The following is a 21677-nucleotide window of genomic DNA, read 5'->3' as shown; positions in this document are numbered from 1 at the left end:
AACCACATTTATAGAACTAAAAATAATATCTTCACAAACACATGGTAACAAATTAAGAAGGCTGGAAAAAGCGGTACTTACATTTGATTTCCGTCTATTATCACATGATGCGGGAGGTATGGACGTGGACGTTGGAACGAGCACTAACTCAATCTGAGCGTCTCTTCCATTAACAAGAATCGATGATCTGCAGCCGGTCTCCCTGCTCGCTAGCTTTTATCAGCAAATACCAAACAAACTAAATGCAGTACATTGTTGAATGTGAAGCACGGCCTCTCTGAAGCACATTAAAAGTTTCTTCAAGTTTAGTTTTAAGGTCATTAGCCGGAATAAATGAATGACATAAATGATTGATAGCTCTCAGCTAATGAGGCTAAACATACACAGCTGGTATCACCCTTTAAAACGTCGAGGTTTTTTGTCTTTCTATTGTTTGGGCTTTTTTTTCACACACATTGGACTTGTGAATGTATGCAACCATTAAATGTCTTGTGCTACTTTGGAAAACCCGTGTATTACATATTTTTTATAAAAATAGGCGGAGGGCAAATATTTTAAATAGTAGTAACACTGTAGTTACCTTAGTAACCCCCCTTTCACTTCAACAGTATTTTTTCCCAGGTTCTTGTGATATTTGCAAATAAAAAGAAGCTCTAATCCAATGATGGCATATTTAGCATTCCTCAACCTCTGAGACAACGGAGTGACCTCTCGCCAACAGCCTCCCTGTGACACGCACGACTGGCGTCCTACTGAACAAGTGAACTCACATGATCGGCACCTTTTCTAATCTTATTATTTTGCAGGAAATATTAATGCACGCAAGGAAGACAACACTCTGATGCTTTTTGTCGCTCCAGGATGCGATGAGATGATACGAGTCAATGAATGAGGCGCCTTCACATTTCTCATTTACAAACCTGTTACAAGCTAGACGCAACCTATTTATGTCACTCAAACGCGCCGTAGATAGAACACATCAGTCAGCTCCGACCTCTAGACGCACTGACATTCACAGTACCCGACACCTAGCTGTATCAAATCTGTTCAAGAATTCATATTTTTATTTGTCCACAGTGAAATCAACTTGCTCTCCTGATTGATTGTCTGATTTATTTTGTGTTCATTTCTGTTTGTTGTTCACGTTTTTACGAATAATATTTTCTTGGGTAACAGGTTATATGAACTGCTGAGGAAGAGGAAGGTTCCTATTTGTACGTGTTTTACCATCAATTTCCTTTTGATACTGGAGACAAATGTGAATTAAACAGCAGCTGAATTTGCAGATTTGTACAGTTTTTATTCATACATGAATCCTACACACACACACACACACACACACACACACACACGAGGCCTGAAGTTCAGTCGCACAATAATCCAGGATCACATTGGGACATCACGACAAGCGAGAACGCCTCAATTACTGCAAACACAGACTGCGCGATTCACACGAAGACAAGGCGATGATTTTTTGTCAGCGGGATTATGTGATAATGCTGATTTCATCAAACTTGGTTGAGGAAGAAGCTAGTAGGTTAGGGGTGGATGAGTCATAGCACCACCTGTTGATAAGAGGAAATGGCGTTTTGGGTTTTGGTTTTGGTTTTTACGCTTTCATACATTCCTCCAAGTGGGTCAACCAGAACGTCTGAAATACCTTTACAACCTGGTGATGGGTTACGGTGAAGACTGGGTTACCTTGGCGAGCAAGGTGGGGAATTTTTATATTTTGATGTAAAACAGGAACTGGTCAAATATTTTCAAACTTCACGTTTGATGGGACACATTATGCAGCCTAGTGGTTAATAGGAAGTAATCCTTATGCACCAAATATCAAAATCTCCCTGTGTTGTTGCCATTATGTACAGCAACACAATATATGGCAAGTGTGTGTTCTCTAGCGCCAACTAGTGATGTATTGCCTAAGGCTGAGCTCTCAGAGAGTCCTGTAGTTCCATCTACCCTCCATGTCTGATAAAAGTTCCAGTTCCAGTTAGTTAAAAAAATTAAGTCCGTCTGAACATAATTACCCTGGGCCATCTAGAATATTAGTGTGCTGTGATTTATAAAATCCTCCCGCCTGCATTTAAGCAGCGCATTTTCCTCCAGGATGAGTGGAGACGGCTGGCTGGTTGACACAGCAGCAGTTTGAGCTTCTCGGCTGCTCGTGGGTCCTACAATGGGGACAAACGCTGCAGGTCTGATCGTAGCTGTGGCTGCTAGTGTTAGACGATGAATTCAACCTTTGCAGTTTTCAAAACCAACAAAAACACCACTCGATGATCCCGTTCTAGCACTTGTATACGTATTGAAGTGCATTTTTGCGTGTGCTGCAAATACAAACACAGGTGACCTGCTGAGAGGTGCTTACTGCTACCAGTCATTGGTTTTTTTTTCATTAAGTTTTACATTTTGTTAAACTGGGAAAAAAAATGACTGCAAAATATATAAAAATTCATGTTCAGATTTTTTACATCTTCAGTTGGATTCTGATCGGATGAGCAGAGACTGACGCTACTGGACTCATTTTACTCTTTGTTTACTGTCTGTGTGGTGTTGTGATGTCACAGCAATTTTGAAAGCCATTCGGGAACCACAGGAGTATTTTTGAAGTCCAACTTGGAAAATAGCACCTCTATGGGTTCCCTTAACCAAAAGCCAATAAGAGTTCTACACTGGATTTGGGATTATTTCATAAAATACATTTATGATCAGCACTTATATAAATTAACTACTACGGACTCAAAGTCACCGTAAGTAAGCTTTGTGCTTTGACATTTTTTTCCTTGATGTGTTTGTAATGAAGATAATGCCATTTTTAAGACACATTAAAGCATTCAAATTCACAGCCTGGGTATTTATTAATGTATTTTATGCCTGGGAACAAAACTTTGAAAAATATCTTCTGCTATAATGTTGACCACAGACCGTATTTCAGGCTTTTAACTGAAACCCAACTCAAAAAACTGACTTTGAAACGAGGGAACCGAAAGTTCAACAGCGCTTATTCTCTCCAGGTTTCAGGATTCATTCCTGCACCAGTGAGCATACGCAAGTGTAAATTGGAAAAATGGGAATTTTTCATGTAAAATCTATATATTCTGCCTTTTCTGGCTCTGACACAAATTGTTCCTGTGTGACAGTGTGTAAGTACATTAGTTTCCATTGGATAAATGATGCCAGCAGCTATTTTCTGAAATATAGCTGAAAATCCCTTTAAAATTGAAAGATTTTAAAGAGATTTAGCCATAAAGTCTGAGGCAGGTTTTAACAGTTTCTGGACCAGTCTGACTTTCAAATCCAGTCTTGAGTATTTTTTATTTTAATGACCTAGATATTTATTTATAGGCAAGTTGTTTAGTTTTGTTGGTATGGCAAGTCACGTTATCTTCCAAAGAAAAAACAGATTCCCAACGTCATTTATTGCTTCATTTATGTCATTATACTCTATTTTTAAACGAAAATTGTGCTGCCTTTTCTTCTATCTATTCTAGCAATTGAGGTCGTTCCTTCAGCCAATCTCAAGGTGAGCATCAGTAATGGCAAACAGTAAATGCTGCTCCTCAAGCAAACCAGCGTTAGTCCTGTTCTACATCAAACTAAAAATTTGACAAGAACAACGCAGTGGAAAAAAAAGGGGGGAAAATGAAAGGTAAAGTACAATACTTATCATAATTAATAGAGCTCTTGTCTCTCATTCTCTCTGGGTTCATGATTGTTTACCACTCTCCTTCTCTACTCAGATTCAAGGTTTTGCATATATGCATTAACAGCCTCAAATCAACATGCGCGCGTGCGCACACACACACACACACACACACACACACACACACACACACACACCATCTGTGTTCTTTGGCTCTGAGTGTCAAAACAGCTGTAAGTTCACTAAGAGGGAGAATAGCGGTGACAGCAGAGCCTGGTTCTGTGAGTCATCAGCAGATGAACCATCAGGTAAAATGGTCATTGTCAAAAGTGGGCCACTGACTTAACAGTCTGTCAGAATCAGGTCATTTCAGACTGTGTCACATGATGACAGAACGTTAGCCTGACACATGAACTTATGAATTCTGATTTTTGCGTCAGAAATGTAATGTTCCTGTTCTCCTCTCCTACGCTAAAAATGAATATAATGGAGAAGCCAGTGCAGAAATAACGTAACCCTGCATTTGTCTGACTAGACGACCTCATTGTTTGCAAAAAAGAAGTTTGAACTTGTTTTTACGGACCCATTTATATTCCATCCATCCATCCATCCATCCATCCATTCGTTTTCTTCTGCTTATCCTGTTATGGGTCGCGGGGGGGCTGGAGCCTATCCCAGTAGCTTTCGGGCAAGAGGCGGGGTTCAGTCATTGGTGGGCCATCACATAGAGACAGACAACCATTCACACTCACATTCACACCTACGGTCAATTTAGAGTATCAATCAGCCTCGTCCCCTCTTGATGTCTTTGGACTGTGGGAGGAAGCTGGAGTACCAGAGAGAACCCACACAGGAACAGGGAGAACATGCAGACTCCACACAGAAAGATCCCGTGCCCGAGCCGGGGCTCGAACCCGGAACCTTCTTGCTGTGAGGCAGGTCTTGCTGACCACACCACCACCTTGCCGTTCCCCCCCCTCCCTTTATATTATTTTATTATTTCTTAGTTTTCCCCAATGAATCTCAATGTAGTTTCAATAAGAAAACATGATGTTCATGCGGCAGTGACCTGTCTGTTTCCTCTCCACCATCTCATCCAATCCATTTTCTTGTTTGCGTGCATTATTTTCTCCTTTTTACTGTTCTTATTGGTTGTTTACTGCTTTGCATCAATGCATTGTATGCTGCTGTGTGAAAGTGACCTAACGCATGTAGAAAGAACATTATCTAATATGAAGATGTTCTACAGGTGAAGGTGTCAAAGAAGGTGTGAAATAATGTGTTATTGATGGCTTCAAAAGGAGTACTTGAAGAACCTGGAACCCTAGAGACACCCAACCCATCTTCCTCATATGTATGTAACTATGTGAATGACAAAAGATAAACTATGTCATATCAGGTGGGCACAGAAGATGGATTTAGAGGTGCGTCACAAACCACAGGACAACGCGCCGTCCGACAATGAGCAAAAACAGCGAGATATATGAACAGACTGTCTCAAGAGCAACACCCAGACGAATTACCGCCATTTATCCACCAGATATGGGATCACAGTTCTGTCTTGGAGGAGGCAAACTGTGATGACTGGCCAGGGAGGCTGACCCACATAATATATGGCTCTGTCACTGCAGAAATCAGGTCTCTGTGTCACCCTGCTTCATTGTCCACAGGGACAAATGTCCATGCTAAGGTCTGATGTTGTATTCAGTAGTGAAACTGAATTAAATCAGAGACGGCGACATTTTGTAAAAAAAAAAGAAAAGAAAAAAAAGAGATGAGTTGGAACAAACTTGCCTTCAGTGCACCAGCATTCATTTGCCTTTGCCTTTATATAAGACATTAATAACTGTAATATTTCATTTTAGGGTAATTTCAGTTGACTTTTAAGTGACAGATTTGTTTGCAGTTTTATGAGGAATTGCCCAAAACAAGTTTTTCTTTACGTTCTGTTACTTTGCTGCGTTGAATTCACTTTTTGTGTGGCATTTATCAAACGCGTATGAAAACTTACACGCAACAAACGACACCGGTAGTTTGACTACCTCAGTCAGTTTGTTCCCTTGAGTGAATGAAGCTATTAAGCGTTCAAGGCAGTTGGAAGTTTAATCAAACTTTGTTGTTGCGTCTATGTTTTAGTCCTCCAGCTGAATTAATACCCTTGAATTAATATTCTCATATTGTTTTGTTGCTGTATTCATCTTCATTAGTCGTTAATAATAAAAAGGATCAATGTGGTTCTGCTCCCAGCTGGCAAATTACTTACATTCGTGCAAATGTGGACCAAAGCTGCGTCATCACTCCTTACTGATAAACTCCTGATATTGTATTACACAGCTTCTCCAACTTCTGTTCATTTCACAAAAAATGCAAAGTTGGTGTCTGTCTCTTACCACGGCCATTGGTTCCTCTCCAATCCTCACTGCTGTTCTTTGAGAGCACAAAGAGCTCTCAACCAAACCCATTTGCTATTCTTACTCTATAAATGGTAAGTTCTTTGACCAAAAGTGTCTGCGATTGTAGTTCCTTTGTTGGGTCCAAACATGTAGCTGTGTGACACAGAAGCACTGTAAAATATACAATACAATGGAAGCTGTCAGATCAGGAACAACCTCAATGGGCTGCTGAAGTTTTATTTTGGCCTGCAATTCATGGGTGTATTTTCAGTTTTTAATATCCAAAAATATATTAAATTTCGTGGCTGCACGGTGGTGCAGTGGTCAGCGCTGTGGCCTCACAGCAAGAAGGTTCCGGGTTTGAGTCCCGGCTCGGGCACGGGATCTTTCTGTGTGAGTCTCCATGTTCTCCCTGTTCCTGTGTGGGTTCTCTCTGGTACTCCAGCTTCTTCCCACAGTCCAAAGACATGCAATTGGGGACGAGGCTGATTGATGCTCTAAATTGACCGTAGGTATGAATGTGAGTGTGAATGGTTGTTCGTCTCTCTATGTTGGCCCTGAGATGGACTGGCGACCTGTCCAGGGTGAACCCCGCCTCTCGCCCGTTGACGCTGGGATAGGCTCCAGCCCCCCCGCGACCCTTAATGTGTAGGAATAAGCGGAAGATAACGATGGATGGATGGATATTAAATTTCATGACACATCTCTTCATTTGAGCTAAATTGAATTCACTGAGTGTAAAAATGCACATTGAATAGTGCGATCATTAAGATAACCTTGTAAAGTCTTTGGTCACTGTGAGCGTAGCTTAGCAGGAAGTCGATTGCTCGTATTGAAAATTGATCAAGTAAAAAAAAATCGATGGCCAAAGAATCAAATGGGATTAGAACAGGGAAACTGGGTCACCAGTATTCATTAAGTATCCAACACCACAGAGACTTTGTGTGTAAAGTTCTGCCCTAGAAAATGGAAACAATCTTGACTGACTGATCTTCACAACTTTATCATGACACAAAGGTGTGGTAACCTTGAAGCTAAACCAGCTGAAAGACTCCAGCAGTCTGGAATAAGCCCCGGATGAACTGTGATAGCGAGTCCTGCGTCCTCTGAAAGCTCTCTCCAATCGCTCTTTATTATTATTATTATTGTTATTATTATTATTATTTTGATATGAATCCCTGTATGTGTGAAACAGACATTTTGTTGCATGAAGGGTGCCCCCCACCCCAGCCCCTGTGCTGGGTTTTCAATGCTGTAAGTGATGAGATGCGAATGTGACCTCATTCTGTGGTAATGATATGATGCATGTTGAGGCCACACAGATGGCATAAGATGGCATTTATAGGAAGGAGAATTGGGTAGCAGGTGTGTGTGTGTGTGTGTGTTTGTCTATGCATGTGTGTGTATATATATATATATATATACACACACACACATATGTATATACACACACACACACAAAATAGAGGTTCACATGCACACATATATACAACAGCACTTATCTTACATCGATGATGAAAATAGCCCAGAGGCTGAGAACAGAAGGAAAGAGGTTGTAATGATGAAGCCTCGTTATATCTGACCACTCTGTTGCCGGTGTGTCAGGCCAGATAAGACACAGACAGCAGACCAAATAAGTGGGTCAGTGTGTTATGGTACATGCAACAGGCTAGCAGGAAAGAAGCTCTGGAGGTGATTAAGAACCTCTCGGGTTATGTCACTGCAGACATTAAGGAGCACACTTAATAACTGATTGTATGCAGGTCACATGCGGGAGACGAATCGAGGTAGATTCGCTTAGATAAATTCAGGATTTTATTTGAAACGGAGCAATTATTCAAGCAATTCTGGGCAAAAGGAAATTAACTGAATCCATCAGTTCAAGCTTTGTTCCTCTGCAGCTTACCGCTGACTCCCAGCGCCACGAAGATTATTAGACCATCACAAATCAAGAAAGTAGCATAGATAAAGGACTGCAGGGTTTCACTTTCAGAAGAATCACTTCATTATGATGTTTTGATGTAAGAAAGGACACAAATTTGAATGAAAACACAAGAAACTTTAAAAGGAAAGATAGCTTTGTAATCTCAAAACTTTGAAATGTCCTTATAAGTGAAGAAGTGCTGTTATCGCCAAAAACGTATGTTCATAGATTCTGTTTGCCTCGCCTCTGACAGAGCAGCCAGTTGCTGTCTCGCAGACTTCTGTACATTAAATCACCACAGGGTCAATCTGATGGCTTTTTTGGAGCCTTCGAACAGTGAGTCATGTTGCCTTCATGTGGTGGAGAAAGACTCCGGTGTTTGTGCGTCTGAGTGCTTGATGTCGCCTGTACAGTGAAGACGGGTTATCATCCTGCCCTCAACCACATTACCTCTAAAAAAATGGAAAGTAGAGTTCAATCCACTGATAAATAAACTTAAAAATACAAACGTAAGCAAAAATAAGGAGAAGTATTTTTGTTTCAGGAGCACGATTTGCTCAAAATGAGGATCTGCAAGCAATAAACTGCCTTATTGTTTTCCACTCAGTCGTGCTCTTAACCTCACCTCACCTCCTTCCCATCTGAGATGTAAATTGGCCCGGAGACAAGGAGAGAGGAGTCGAGGCTTTTGACAAAATTAGGCAATTATGTTTCTGAGCATCATTGGGCTATTCGTCTAATTCCTCCTTAAAATATAAGTGAAAAATCCCCTAAAGCTTTTAACGTAACTTTTAACGTAACTTTCCATAGGCAGAGAGTCAGATAGTCTTGTGTGTGAGTGGAACCAGCACAACCCCAATGTGAGCAGACCTTCTCGAGTGCATGAGCAACAAAAGCAACAGAAATGAACCTCCTCTGGATCAGCCAAGCCACTGGAAACGTGAGTGGTGAAGAGGATTGTCGAGGGCTCTATGGGTGAAGCGCTGTCAACAAACTAAAGTTGCCATGGAGACCAAATTTAGGTCAGTTGGTCACAAAAGGATGTTCTTGAAGTTGCATCTGGTCATACTCTTGTGTCTATTCTGATAAAAGTAATGTCAAAGTAATGTGATTCATTACTACAGTAACACACTAATATTGTAATGTAACTGATGACTTTGAAAAAACAGTAACTATATCTCATTTTGAAGATATCTTGCCCAACTCTCCCTTTGGATCTGTTTTTCCCGTTGTAAATGAGCTGTGTCTGGCATGAGTGTATCATTTATCGGTAACCTTTCAAAAGTTCTTCTATATTCAGGCACCCAAAGTGAATAAAAATTAATCTGTAAAATGAGTTATCAATTCTCAAGACTTGGTGGCGAGAATAAAACAGCCGGCGTTGCCACGGCGACAAGCAACTTGTCACTTCTCTATTGCTGGGTGGGACATGTCACCACTGAGTGAGTGACTGAAGGCCCCGAGGGCATTCTGTGCGTCCGGGGGTCTGTCCTAATTCTGGGCCCAGATGGCCAGCCTCAACACATCTCTGCCAAAACAGTGGTGGTGACTCACTGGCATTTATGACACGCAAGTCAAACAGTCAAAACTTCCCTGCACATGCTGTTCTCAAACTGCAGATCGACATAGAAATCATGACAATGATGGGTTGTAAGGAGGGAAATGGGTCCGTGCCGGACTCCATCAATAAAAGCTCGGCGAGATACGGTCTCATGATGTGACATCATGAAGATAATGATACATACAAACCGCGCAGCTGCTAACTGGTTCTCCAAGTTGGAATGGCAGGTTTTTTTTTAATGAAATGTAAGGAAATGTTCCTGTTATTGGCGGCGAGGAATATTAACATTAGCAGTCTCGCTAACAGGGAGTGCTAGCTCATTTAGGTTTTGATTAGTCCAAAAACTAATTACAATGTATATCATATACTCAAATGACTAGAGAAATATGTAAGATGGAGGGAAATTTTCGGATGATTCGGTGTCATGGGGCTGTCGGTCTCAGCTAGAAATCCTGCCAACCTGCCTTATAAGCTTTTACAGCTATGGTCCATAAATTCATTATTTTAAGACCAAACTCTAGCAAGGAAATGTGGGAAGTCTGATCTTAAGGATCTCAGTCACTTGGGTATTTCCCAGCTGATGATTTGAGTCATCAGGTTTCAGGGTGCAGCCCAAGAGGGAACGTTATCATCTGACCTCACTATCCCCTTGTCTTTAGTGTGAATATATGCAACAGGTGTTCAAGGGTTTAAGCGCTGTTGCAGAGAGGAACTCTCATTTCCAATTTTGAATCTTTTGAATAATACCTTGAATGGGCGCATGCATAATACATGACTTTTTAAAAAAGAGACTGAATGTCATTCAATCTAGAAGAGGAAACACTGAGCTCGTGTCAAAACAACTCCCTTTATCGTTACTTGACATGAGCAGCTGCTGCCTAATCTCACAAAATCACTGTTGCAAGTAATTATTGCCTCAATGAAGAGCTGAGAAATTCCAAATGATGATGTCACTGATTTGTGGCGTTTCTTTCCGTGGTTGACTAGAGATGAATTTAGAGGTAGAGAATGATAGAACAAAGGCTTTCCTTGTACTGAATTATTTAGTCCCGGCAAAAACGTCCATCATCATTCGTCTTCTCTACAGTGGAGAAATCCCAGAGCTGACCATGAAAGACACTCTTTGTTAACCACTGAGGAACTTAAACATGATCTGGACCACATATGCCTTTGCAGTGTTCTATACTGAAAAGAAAATTCAGTATTGATGCGGCATAATTCCTGCTGTTTCATGCATCCCCTTCTACATTTTATCCTTTGTAGTGTACAGAAATATTAGAAATTGTGAAATCTAGTTTCTCTCTTTCTCTCTTATGACTGCACTGTGACATGTCTACCAGTAATAGGCTACAAATGGGCAGCAGATGAAAACAAACATGAAATCAGAGTCTGTACTCTCTGTTGCTTCTTGTATTTACACCAGTCGGACACAGACTGATGCACATTTTGCAGTTTCACATATGAATGCGAAATGCGATGAGAATGTTTTCAGCTGGTGGCGTCACTGAACACTGCAGCCGCCTTGAAATTAGACACCAGATTTGTCCACTGAAGAGAGTTACAGGACAATATTCACCGACGCCTTCTTTCCACATACGTCTGGAGTGTGTAAGTCAGTTAATACGCAGGAAATCTGCGTGATCTCCGACGTGTTCGTGGAACTGCTCCTCTCCGTTTATTTTCACGTCGTGTTATGCTGAAAAAAAATTGAACTTCAGGCTCACCATGGACAATGTGCTGGTAGAAACAAGGCTGCGGGTGGCCAAATAACAGAGTTTTGGTTTCCCCGCAGCTCTGCCTGGAACGCTCCGTGTGGATATTCCACACAACTATAGGTGTGGAAAAACACACAGAATCAGCCGCTCATCAGTTTCTATTGCCTTGGTGGGGTATACTCTGAATATTGTCAGACTAGTCAATCTTGGTGAGGTAAAAATAGTTACAAAACAAATCCCTTGCTGTAATTACATGTGCATTTACACATTTCCGCGCTCACACAGTGAAAACACCACAGAGTGGGGCAGACAGAGCTTTGGTTTCAATCTGTGGATGTATCTTGAAGTGGGTCTCGAGGATTCCTTTTGTTTGGATTAAAGGGTGAATCTTTGACTGACAGCTACTTTACAAATCTGAAACTCTATTTTTAACTCAAAGTATCTCTATTTTACCCCGGGGACACTGAGAGGAGTTACACAATCCTGTAGGTCATGCCACTTACTTAAAATGATTGGTTGTGTCTCAACAGTGTTTTATTCTCTATAACAGCTGCTCTTTGAGAAAGCATTAGGAATTTGAACATGACTGTCAGAGGAAAAGGCCAAGAGTGACGTCAAAACAGCAGGGAAAATGAGGAACGTGCGCAGGTGAGGTCATCACGGTCAGCTGACAGATGAACACTTGCACACACAAACCTGTTTGTATGTGTAAGAAATGTACATGGACGCACAAACACGCGCACCCAGATGCAAAATCCTCAATTATTTTTTCCTGGCCGAGGGAGGTGGGGCGTGGGGGTGGAGGTGATGAAAAACATGACTTTGACCCACATTCTGTCCCTCTACAACATGTAGGTGCTCCAGTCTCCCTCCTCTTTCCCTCTTTGTGCTTATATCTTTTTTTTTTATTACCAAGGAGCCTTCGCTGCGAAAGAGTGATGACAAACGAGAACGAATCCTCTCCCTCAGGTGAAGGTTCTTTCGGAAGCAGAATGATTCAGGGAAAGATACTGACACTGCTTTAAATGTTCAGCTATTTCGTTCAATGGTGTGTTTGCTTCTACCGGTAAGACTCGCGAGGCAGATTAGAAAAAAAGATTTAATCCTGAAAAGGAGGGTTGGTTATAAAATGACATGATTGAGATGAGGACCACAGTAAAATGACCAGGATCCTGCTGACGGGAGCAGGTCTGGGTGAGGAACCCACCCTGATGTCTAGACAGAGACCAGTTAGTGACGGTCAGTTGGGGGAAGCGACCGAAGTGCTGGAAGTGAGGCGAGCCGGTGCAAAGACATCATCTTGCCTCTGGATAGTAGGTGGGATGATGTAGATTATGAGAATTCCTGATGCACGGCTATCAATGACCATTACTCCAGTTTTTTTTCCTTTGTTCCGCAAATGTTAATACCCGAACCAAAATGTTTACAAGGCAAAGAAAAAAATGCATATTCCAGGAATAATGATCCAGTTTACATGATGCAGCTGTGCGAATTGCACACAGCAGTACACCTGTATGCAAAGAGGCTGCGAGGCTTTTGAGACACATATTCTGAATGTGTTGCAAACGTAAAAGCTTTATGTGAAATAAATGGTGGAGTGATGGAACCATTTGTGGAATTTCAATCCGCCGTTACTGTCGATGTGAAGCCCCACGCAGACGAGGCTTCTGTACCTGCTGCAGCCAGATGGGCTCTGTTGTGCGACCTTGTTGCACGTGAGGAATCCAAACCACGTGCTGCTCAAATTTCGAGGCAACACGGTGTCCTTGTGTATCTGCTGATTAATTTACCAAGTTTGTCTCTTGAGTGTTGATTGCACTCATTGTATATCTGTGTGTGTGTTTTACCTTGCATCGAATATGACTCCAACCAAACGATGCATGGAAGATTTTCTCTCAAAAGACACATTTTCTGTAAATCATCGTCATCGTCAGCAGCTGTTGTTGTCCTCCTCTGACCAAAAATGTACCATTAGCATGTGTGTCACGATGACTACAGTGATTGACAGTAATGGAACCTGGCACGTGGCCAACTGTTACTGAACAACTGCTCTGCTATTGTTTTGGTTCGTCTTATTGGTTTAATCTTCTTTGTCTGGTAAATTTCAAACCTCCTACTGGATGAATTGAATACATGCACTCATTCATCAATTTTCCAAACTGAAAAACTCCCATACATAGAAATAGATATCTTTGTAAAAAAAAAAAAAACAATAATTTTTAAAATCATTTTTTGATTTTATTTTTATTAACATGCTCCTCCCAGCATGTTCGCAAGCTGTAAGTAAAATCTTGTTTTTAAGGTTGCAAATTGCACCTCTAAGATAAAAAAGGGAGCTCGTTCAAACATCCGTTTAAGGTGGATAAAGCAGAAGGTGACCTCATCCCTACTTTAATGGAACATAAAAGGAATATTCAAAATGAAAGTGGCCAAGCACTTGATGCTGCTGAGACATAAAAAAGCAGGGATGAGAGCGGGTACAGTATTTCGAGCTGAGGTAAAATAACTTTCAAACGCAGACCCCAGGTAGCCAGTGATAGTGCAGTGATTCATCTATTTTGTTTTACTTCAGCAGCCACATTTTAAACCAGCTTTCAAATGGTTGTGAGTGTGGAAAAATTCCTGGTGATCAACACTGACCTATTTAAGCTTGCTGAAATCTCTTGGGGTCTTAAGCAGTCGGAGAAGTACAGTATGGTCTAATGGCCTCTTGTTGCACCCAGGGTGAATAAACAAGTCAGGTCTTCATAATGGAGACGCCACCATCTGTCAAAGCCGGTGAATTAATGAGGTGTGGGTGGAGAAATCATTTTTCCTCTGTCTCTTATGTCACGTCTGTGGGATGAGTTCAATCATATAGCCACAACATCACGTTGAGCGCGAACTCTGTCTCTTTGTGCTGGAATATTTTGTTCACGATGGCACGTAGAACGCGTTTGACGATCTGAATCGCATGTAGAATCTTAAATTGAACCTAAAGGGAAGAAATAGAGACTTAAACCACACAAATCCCAAACAATTCAAAAACTGTGCCACTAAGTCTGTTTTTTTTCCCTTTGGTTCGTATGATGGTTACAAGCATGCCAAACCTTTGCAGAACACTGCTGATGTTCTTAAAATTAAAAAAAATTTAAAAAAAACTTTGATAAGAGAGTTCCCTTTCTGACTTTAGGAGAACATTATGTTTTAGTTATTTCATCGTGACAATGTACTTTTACTAAGAGAAAATTTGGGATGTCAAGAAAACATTCCTATACTCCATATACAGTATCTCGTGAAAATGTTCTTTTCAGGAACACCGAGAAGATATGTTCACAGAAAAGGGTTGGGGAACGTTATGTGGTGGGAACATTCATTATGTTCTAGGGATCGTTACTATAGGGTGTTCCCCATAAAGCTGTACACCCTGTTGCCAACTGTTTCTGGATGGTTACGATCCGAACATTCAAGACGTTCTGGGAATGTTTAGTATTTAATTTGGAGGAACTTATAGAGGCCACTTCACTCTTAGAAAATTTGCAGAACCTAAAGCATGTGGGTATGCACCAGTAATTTATACATATATATATATATATATATATATATATATATATATGAATGTATATAGATATACAAAAATACATCTTTTAAATAGATTAATGTTCTCTTAATGTTACAGGAACCCTAAAATATCCCCATAACATCCTGAATGTTCTGTGAAAGTCCCTCTAACCTTTAAAGAACTCCACGTCACACTGTCTGTGAGTGGCACCGTTACAGGAAGACATCCTTGACAACAGCAGTGTCGTTCTCTGAATATTTTAGGAACATATCCAGCTGTCATCAGCCCAGCTGGAAATGTAGTTCTTTAAATAAGCGATGGATATATTTAGCTATCACATTGTATTTTTCTTTTTGGAATTTATCGAAGTTCTCAAGTTTTGCATTTTGTCAACACACGGAGAGCAAAATACTAAAAAAAAGGAATAGCTAAAAAAGGATTTTTAACTGAAATGATGCTCTGTTTTGTTTGATATTGCAGCAGCTTTTTATTTTAGTATTTTAGCTAGATTAGCTAGATATTGATTTGACTTAAATCAACTGGGAACTTGTGTGTATGATCTAGGCTGCTAACGGAGTCTAAAAGCAACTGACTCCTTCATTCTTTCAACTAGTTCTCAGCAGTAGAGCAGTTCAACCATCCCACTCCCCACTGTTGCAGTGTCACTTCCTCCGTCTGCCCCAGACATGCTGCCAGTGGAGCCCCTGGCACGTTGCCCCATGCAGCAGCCGGGACCACCCCCTCATCTCTGCTGTGACCACCAAAACTCAGTATTACTACAACTAGTACGCACATGCGGGCTTTGATATGTGCTCCAACAATCCTTTTTTTTGTCATTAATTGTGTTGAAAGGGTTGAAATCTGAGGGGAGACATGAGAGAACAGATTTTTTTTTTTTTTTTCTGTCAGGAGCACCAAGCACATTAATTACTGTCCTCAAACTCACAGCCACGACACAAACCCACAGTACAACCATGTCCCCTGCACGCTGAGAGAACAGTTCATGTGGTGATGGAATTTGATATTGCTTTGCTGTACATTATGTTCTATTCACATGGTGCAGAGAATTTTATCCAGGTTTTCTGTGAGCATCCTGTAGGTGGCACTGTTGCTCTCCTGCGGCTCCTGTCATCTCTGCAGCTCCAACCATAAACTCCACAACTCAAGAGTTGCATTTACAACTGTCACTTTATCACCTGGAACCTTTGAAGTAAGAGGGAAATGTTTAGGTGGAGCAGCACCGTCTTTCTCCATCCCGATAGGTGGAAGTAAATGCTCTTACGTGTGAAACAAAACAGGTGGCTTTCTTTTCTGCAGAGTTGGTTATTGCTGCCTCATTCAACAGCATACACAAACTCTGAGCCAGGAGGCTGCCAGGCCAGGTGCCAACGCTGTTAGGGAATCAGTATCTTGATCATGAACATTTTGACACCATCTCCTAAGGTGTCAAGGAGTGAAACCTCTGTTTACCAGACTCCTTCTACTTAAAGGTTCCTCCCCAAAATTGAATGTCATCTTCCGTCGTTAATGCTACCTAAGTTTCGATACACAAACCAGGAGTGTGCACATTGTAATTCTTTTTTTAATTCTGACATTACCATGATCTTTGATAGTATTGCCGATATTCATAAAAACGTCTTCATTTCAAATCGGAGTTTCACACGTGGACCTTTTAAAAATAGAACTCACACAAGTGTTTGTCTTACGTCAGTGCTTGTGTCGTACTTTTATCTAGTTTGTTGGGTCGCCCGTGTTTTACTCTGTGACCTTTCACTTTGTCCGTCTTGCAGTTTTTTAACAATTCGAAGAAAAAAAAAGATAGTGTCTCTCAACATTATTGCATTGCAAAAACACAGGCAATTAATTCCATGGATATAAACCTAGCAAATCAAGGCCGCACTGTATAATACTGAAACTGATGTGCCATAACATAAATCCCAGTCTCCCTCCGTGTTTTTTTTTTTGCTGATGTTCTTTTCAAATGCTCTGACCATCTTATTCATCAAAGTGTTTACCTTTGTTTCGACGTCTGCTGTTTTATTCCTCTCTCACGCTTCACTCTGAGAAGTTGCCTCCCTCGTTCCCCACACACTGACATACATTTCTGAATTGATGACCTACATTCACATTTCTGGGCTTCCATCACTCACTATGGCAACCCCCCCCCCCCCACCCCCCCACCCCCGTTGATCTCTTTCTGTCTCCCTCCCTGACCCTCATTCCCTTTCACACAGTGTTGCGGATATTTACTCATCATCACATCAGAGCTGTTTGCCTACGTTTTCTTTTTTTCCCTTTCCTACATTCAGTAGTAGTGCGAAGTCCTGTAATTATAAGTTTTTTGGCACCATAAGAAACACAGATGCATTTTTGGACCTCTGTTGGCATTAAACAGCATGAAAACACAGTTGAAAAGTCTGAAAAATATGATTTAAAACTCTGTGGCTGGTTACTATGTAGCATTTGTCTAGGATTAGAGCTGAAGAAAGACTGTTGAAATCGGAAATCAGCATTTCAGAGCAACCCACCGTTGGGTCTATCTGTCAAATACCCACTTGTTATGGAAACTGACATATGCCTGATCAGGTCGCCCTGGCAGCCCTGACAATCATCATAGCTTTTAGCATAGATGCTAGCCAATCAGTATATATGATCTTTAGTACATGGTTTAAAGCGCAGGTGCTTCTGGAGCTACTCCAAGCCAATTTAAATTAGTTAAGTGTATGCATCATCTTTCTGCAAAGTCAGGCAGCACAAAGGGACAAGCATTACCTTGCACACGGAACTTCAATATTTTCTCGATGTTCTCGATGTCCCCTCTTCTCTCTTCCCCTGTCAGCTCACTTTATTTCTTTTGATACTGAACTGTAACTTAGATTTCATTCACTGGATTGAGAGTCACTGTGGCAGCTCGTGAGCGTGACGCTGTAAAATCATCAAAGAGAAAGAACTCATCATCACGTGTCACACTAAACATGACGAGCAACAACGGGGAAACAAAATGGATCCCCTACTCCACGTGTGTGTTCCTCCAGATCACAGCTTCTCACAAACAAAGTTATTATGGCGCTAGAGGACATCTTCTGCTATATGTTGATGTATCTCTTTCATCTCCTGCCCTCCGTTACTCTCGTTCATCACTTTCTTTATCTCTGTTTAGATAGTCTTGTATATTTCTTTTATCTTCTCTCTCAATGTCTTCACATCTTCTTTACTTTTCTGCTCCCCTCTGTTAGCTGACTGATATCCCCTGGTGCAGCAGGAGATCAATCAGCCCCCTTCCTGCCCAAACACAAGGCTCCAGGATGCCAGTGCGAGCAGCCATGACACGTGCTTGTGGGCGCACACACACACACACACACACACACACACACACACACACACACAAATCCTGTTGTTATTGTCAGACTTTTACTTCTGATCACATTTAATCTCTTTCAAAATGTTTACATTTTGAAGAATTACAGTCTAGTTGGTGGTTTCACATAAACCAGTTTTCCACTGCCTTTTAGCTGCGTGACTGAACACAGAACAACGAGGCATTACAACATACGATGGAAACACAGGACAGACTTGTTTCTGCTAGCTGTTCAGATGCTGTGCTCCAGAGCTAAATGCAGCTGATCTACTTAACATAGACATGGCGCAACCTCATACACTGTCCAGTGTGATGAGTCAGGAGCTGACGGCCTGTCAGCAGCTATGTAGGAGAGGTGCTCTGAGATGTGTTATAGCTATGGCTATCAGATGTGTTTACATCGAGGATGTGAAATAAAACATGAGGTTCATGTAGACTGTTACAGGAGTTAATGTTGTGTTCACTGCACTTGAGCCGGGTGGAGGCATTTAGTAATATTTCACATAAGTGCAGGTAAGGTGACGTTTTAAGATAATAGTTTTTTTGTTTTCATTTCTGTCTCAAACTCAATGAATGAATTAAACTGAAGCAATAACACCAGGGTTTCTGAAGGTACTCACTATTAATACCATTCAAGAGCAATATGATTGCAACCTATTTCACATCCTCTCCGTCAAAAAAGTACCAGTTCGTTTACTTGCAAAGTTTATTACCTTTAGATTTTTGTGCGCTTCATCCAAGCACTAAATGCCCTTCTGTTGAATCAGATCTAGCTCAACTTGCATTTGTCAGTACCAGATGAAAGTAACAGAAACAGTGTTATCTTCTATCTTGGACAGTGAATGTAGCTATTCTTCTTATCAGGGATAAGGACACAATAGTCCAAAAACCAACAGGCTAGTGGTTATGCACTGATCACCTCTGAATGTGCTGCACAGTTGACAAACAACTTTTAATTTTTGGTTTCGTTATATTGTTATGGGATCATATTTTTTTTCATATCAAAAACAACCTTGAACCTTCAGCAGGAACCTATCTCCCTAAACAATTATCGGCATAACCTTTGCAGAGGTTCCTGTGCAGCCAGGCTTGCCACTAAAGTCTCGCATGAGGCTGTTGCAGTGCTGCATTATTTAGTTCTTATTTCACACAGGCATTGTCCTCTACACTTCCACCCACACTTGTCAAACAAGGCACTGGAGGCAGCGTTGCAGCCGATCATGAAACCCCAAACGAGAATGCACGTTCTTTGCGCTCTCTAGAATTATTTTGTTACTGTTGGTCTTATGGCGTGAAGTTGTGCAAGCTGCAGATGCTTCACTCATGTCTGCGGCCACTCTGATCAGTTATTCTTTTCTGGTTGTGGGCTGACATAGACCTGCAACAACAGAGACTTCCCAAGATGCCAGGAGGACCCTGCTCAACATCACCCTGCCACACAGAAATTTTAATGTTACTACTAACGCAGGGCCCCTTTATCTACACGAGTGCAGGGCCACAGTGTGACAACAGAAGATCTCCCTGACAATCTCGGACTTTGCTGTCAGACTTTGATCCAAATCACCCTATTTTTGAACTCTGTTTTGATCGCCACACACACACATCAGTCAATCATCTTTTAACTTTTGAATATGTCATCCCAAAAGTCCTGCCAAATCCTATCATGTCAGACTCTAGACCCTCAGACCCCCAGACCACCTTAGACCCAGTACTTCACCAGTATGATCATGATGTCAGTTGGTGTCACAGACAGACAGACAATCAGAGATGTCTTGTTTTGTCTTTGTTTTATGCTGTTCTCCTCTCTGTCTGTCTGTCTGTCTGTCTGTCTGTCTCTCTCTCTCTCTCCCTCAAGCCAAATGGTTATCACAGCAGATGGCCGCCCACCCAGAGCTTGGTTAGTTAGGGTTTCTTCCTGTTGAAAGAGAGATATTTCTTGTCACTATCACCAAGTGTCTGCTCATGGGGGCGGGGGTTGGATCTCTGTAAATATTGTAAAGGGTGGACTTCACTCCATACCAAAAGTAACTTGACTTGTTTGTCAGTTCTGTTTTCTTCTTGATCTCTATATAAAAACAGCACAGTATGACAAAAACATTGGATTTTGTCAGTCAGAGGTCAAAGGTCAAGGTCACTGTGACAGAACATAATCTTCCTGGCCATAAATAATTCCCATGCTAATAATTGAGTCACATTTTTCCTCAAATGCCCAACTGAAAGCAAGAAATGATAGTGTTGTCATTTTATATGCAAAACATCAATGTGACATCAAAATGTTGTGCCCATTCAGTGTCATCTCTGTAACACAGGTTTTGTTGTTGTTGTTGTTGTTGTTGTTGCTGACAAACATGGATACTGTAACTGTTGTGTACTGGTGTGACACCTCCAAGGAGGTTGCAGCGCCAAAATCACCTTCTGCCCTACAGGCGAAGCTTCTGGGTTGTTTTTTTTTCATGATAAAAAAAAAAATTGACCTTCAGCAAATCCACCTGAGAGTCCTTAGAAAGCTCATGTAGTGTTCCCATTGCCAGATTGAAGGCCAAAAAAAATGCAATATCTATGAATCATGCTGGCAAATTTTCCAGATGAGTCAAACGCTAACTGTTGAATACATCAATGAAATTAGAAAGCATCTGTCCAACAGTGAGCAGCTCGGGTTCCCCTTTTGAGATGAGCGAGAGAATGGAAAAATCAAATGTCACGGTTTAGTTGTCACCTTTGTTAAATACTTCTCTACTTTATCACCTTTTCCTTTGCTCCCACAGCAGTGAGACAATATTATATTTACAGGGTATCTCTACTGTCTGGGTGAGGGACTAAAAATATACTCATACCAACAGGCTGAGCATAACTGAACCAGATGACACAATGTTCTGTCCACTATTCCTCTCACTTGTAATCTTCAGCTTCACTTGCATTATGCCAGGAATCCCTCTGGGGAACTGAGAAAGAAATCTCACTCAAACCTCGCTGAATATATCAATTATATGTGCGGTATTCCGCCATTGTTTTCACACTTATTTATTCAAGGTTTTCTTCTTCTAATTTGTTGTGTGTTTGTTCATTTTATTCTAAATCTTGGTGTATTCTTGTGTTCTTTAGCATTGTTTTATAGTTACTGATGTTATTGCAGTTAATGATGTTCGATTATTCACTATTTTTGTATGTTTGAGTCCTGGGAGGAGATCAAGTTTCTCTTTTGTGTCTTGATGGTGAAAACTGCTCTCTTCTCTTGCATGGTTCACCATTTATTATGTTACAAGGAGGATACATGTATAGGTACATTGATGAGAGATTTACTGATTTTGCAAACTCTTGGTTTGAAGATTGGTTCCCTAACTTCAATTGTCACAGCAAGTCTGAGCAGATTCTAAAGTTAGAAGCCATGATGTCCCCAGTTTTGGTGAGTATGTGTGTCCTGCTGCACAACAGACAGGAGCTCCTGCAGCACAGAAAACCGGTGAACCATCAATAAATGGCAAGAATATACAGAGACTTGGAAAATTTAAACTAATTGGAGATGCACGCACGAGTTA

The sequence above is a fragment of the Aulostomus chinensis genome, chromosome 14, assembly GCF_037954235.1.
Source record: "Aulostomus chinensis isolate RoL2024-O1b breed Wild chromosome 14, RoL_Achi_v1.0, whole genome shotgun sequence".
NCBI classification, from domain to species: domain Eukaryota; kingdom Metazoa; phylum Chordata; class Actinopteri; order Syngnathiformes; family Aulostomidae; genus Aulostomus; species Aulostomus chinensis.
This window is presented reverse-complemented; position numbering follows the sequence as displayed.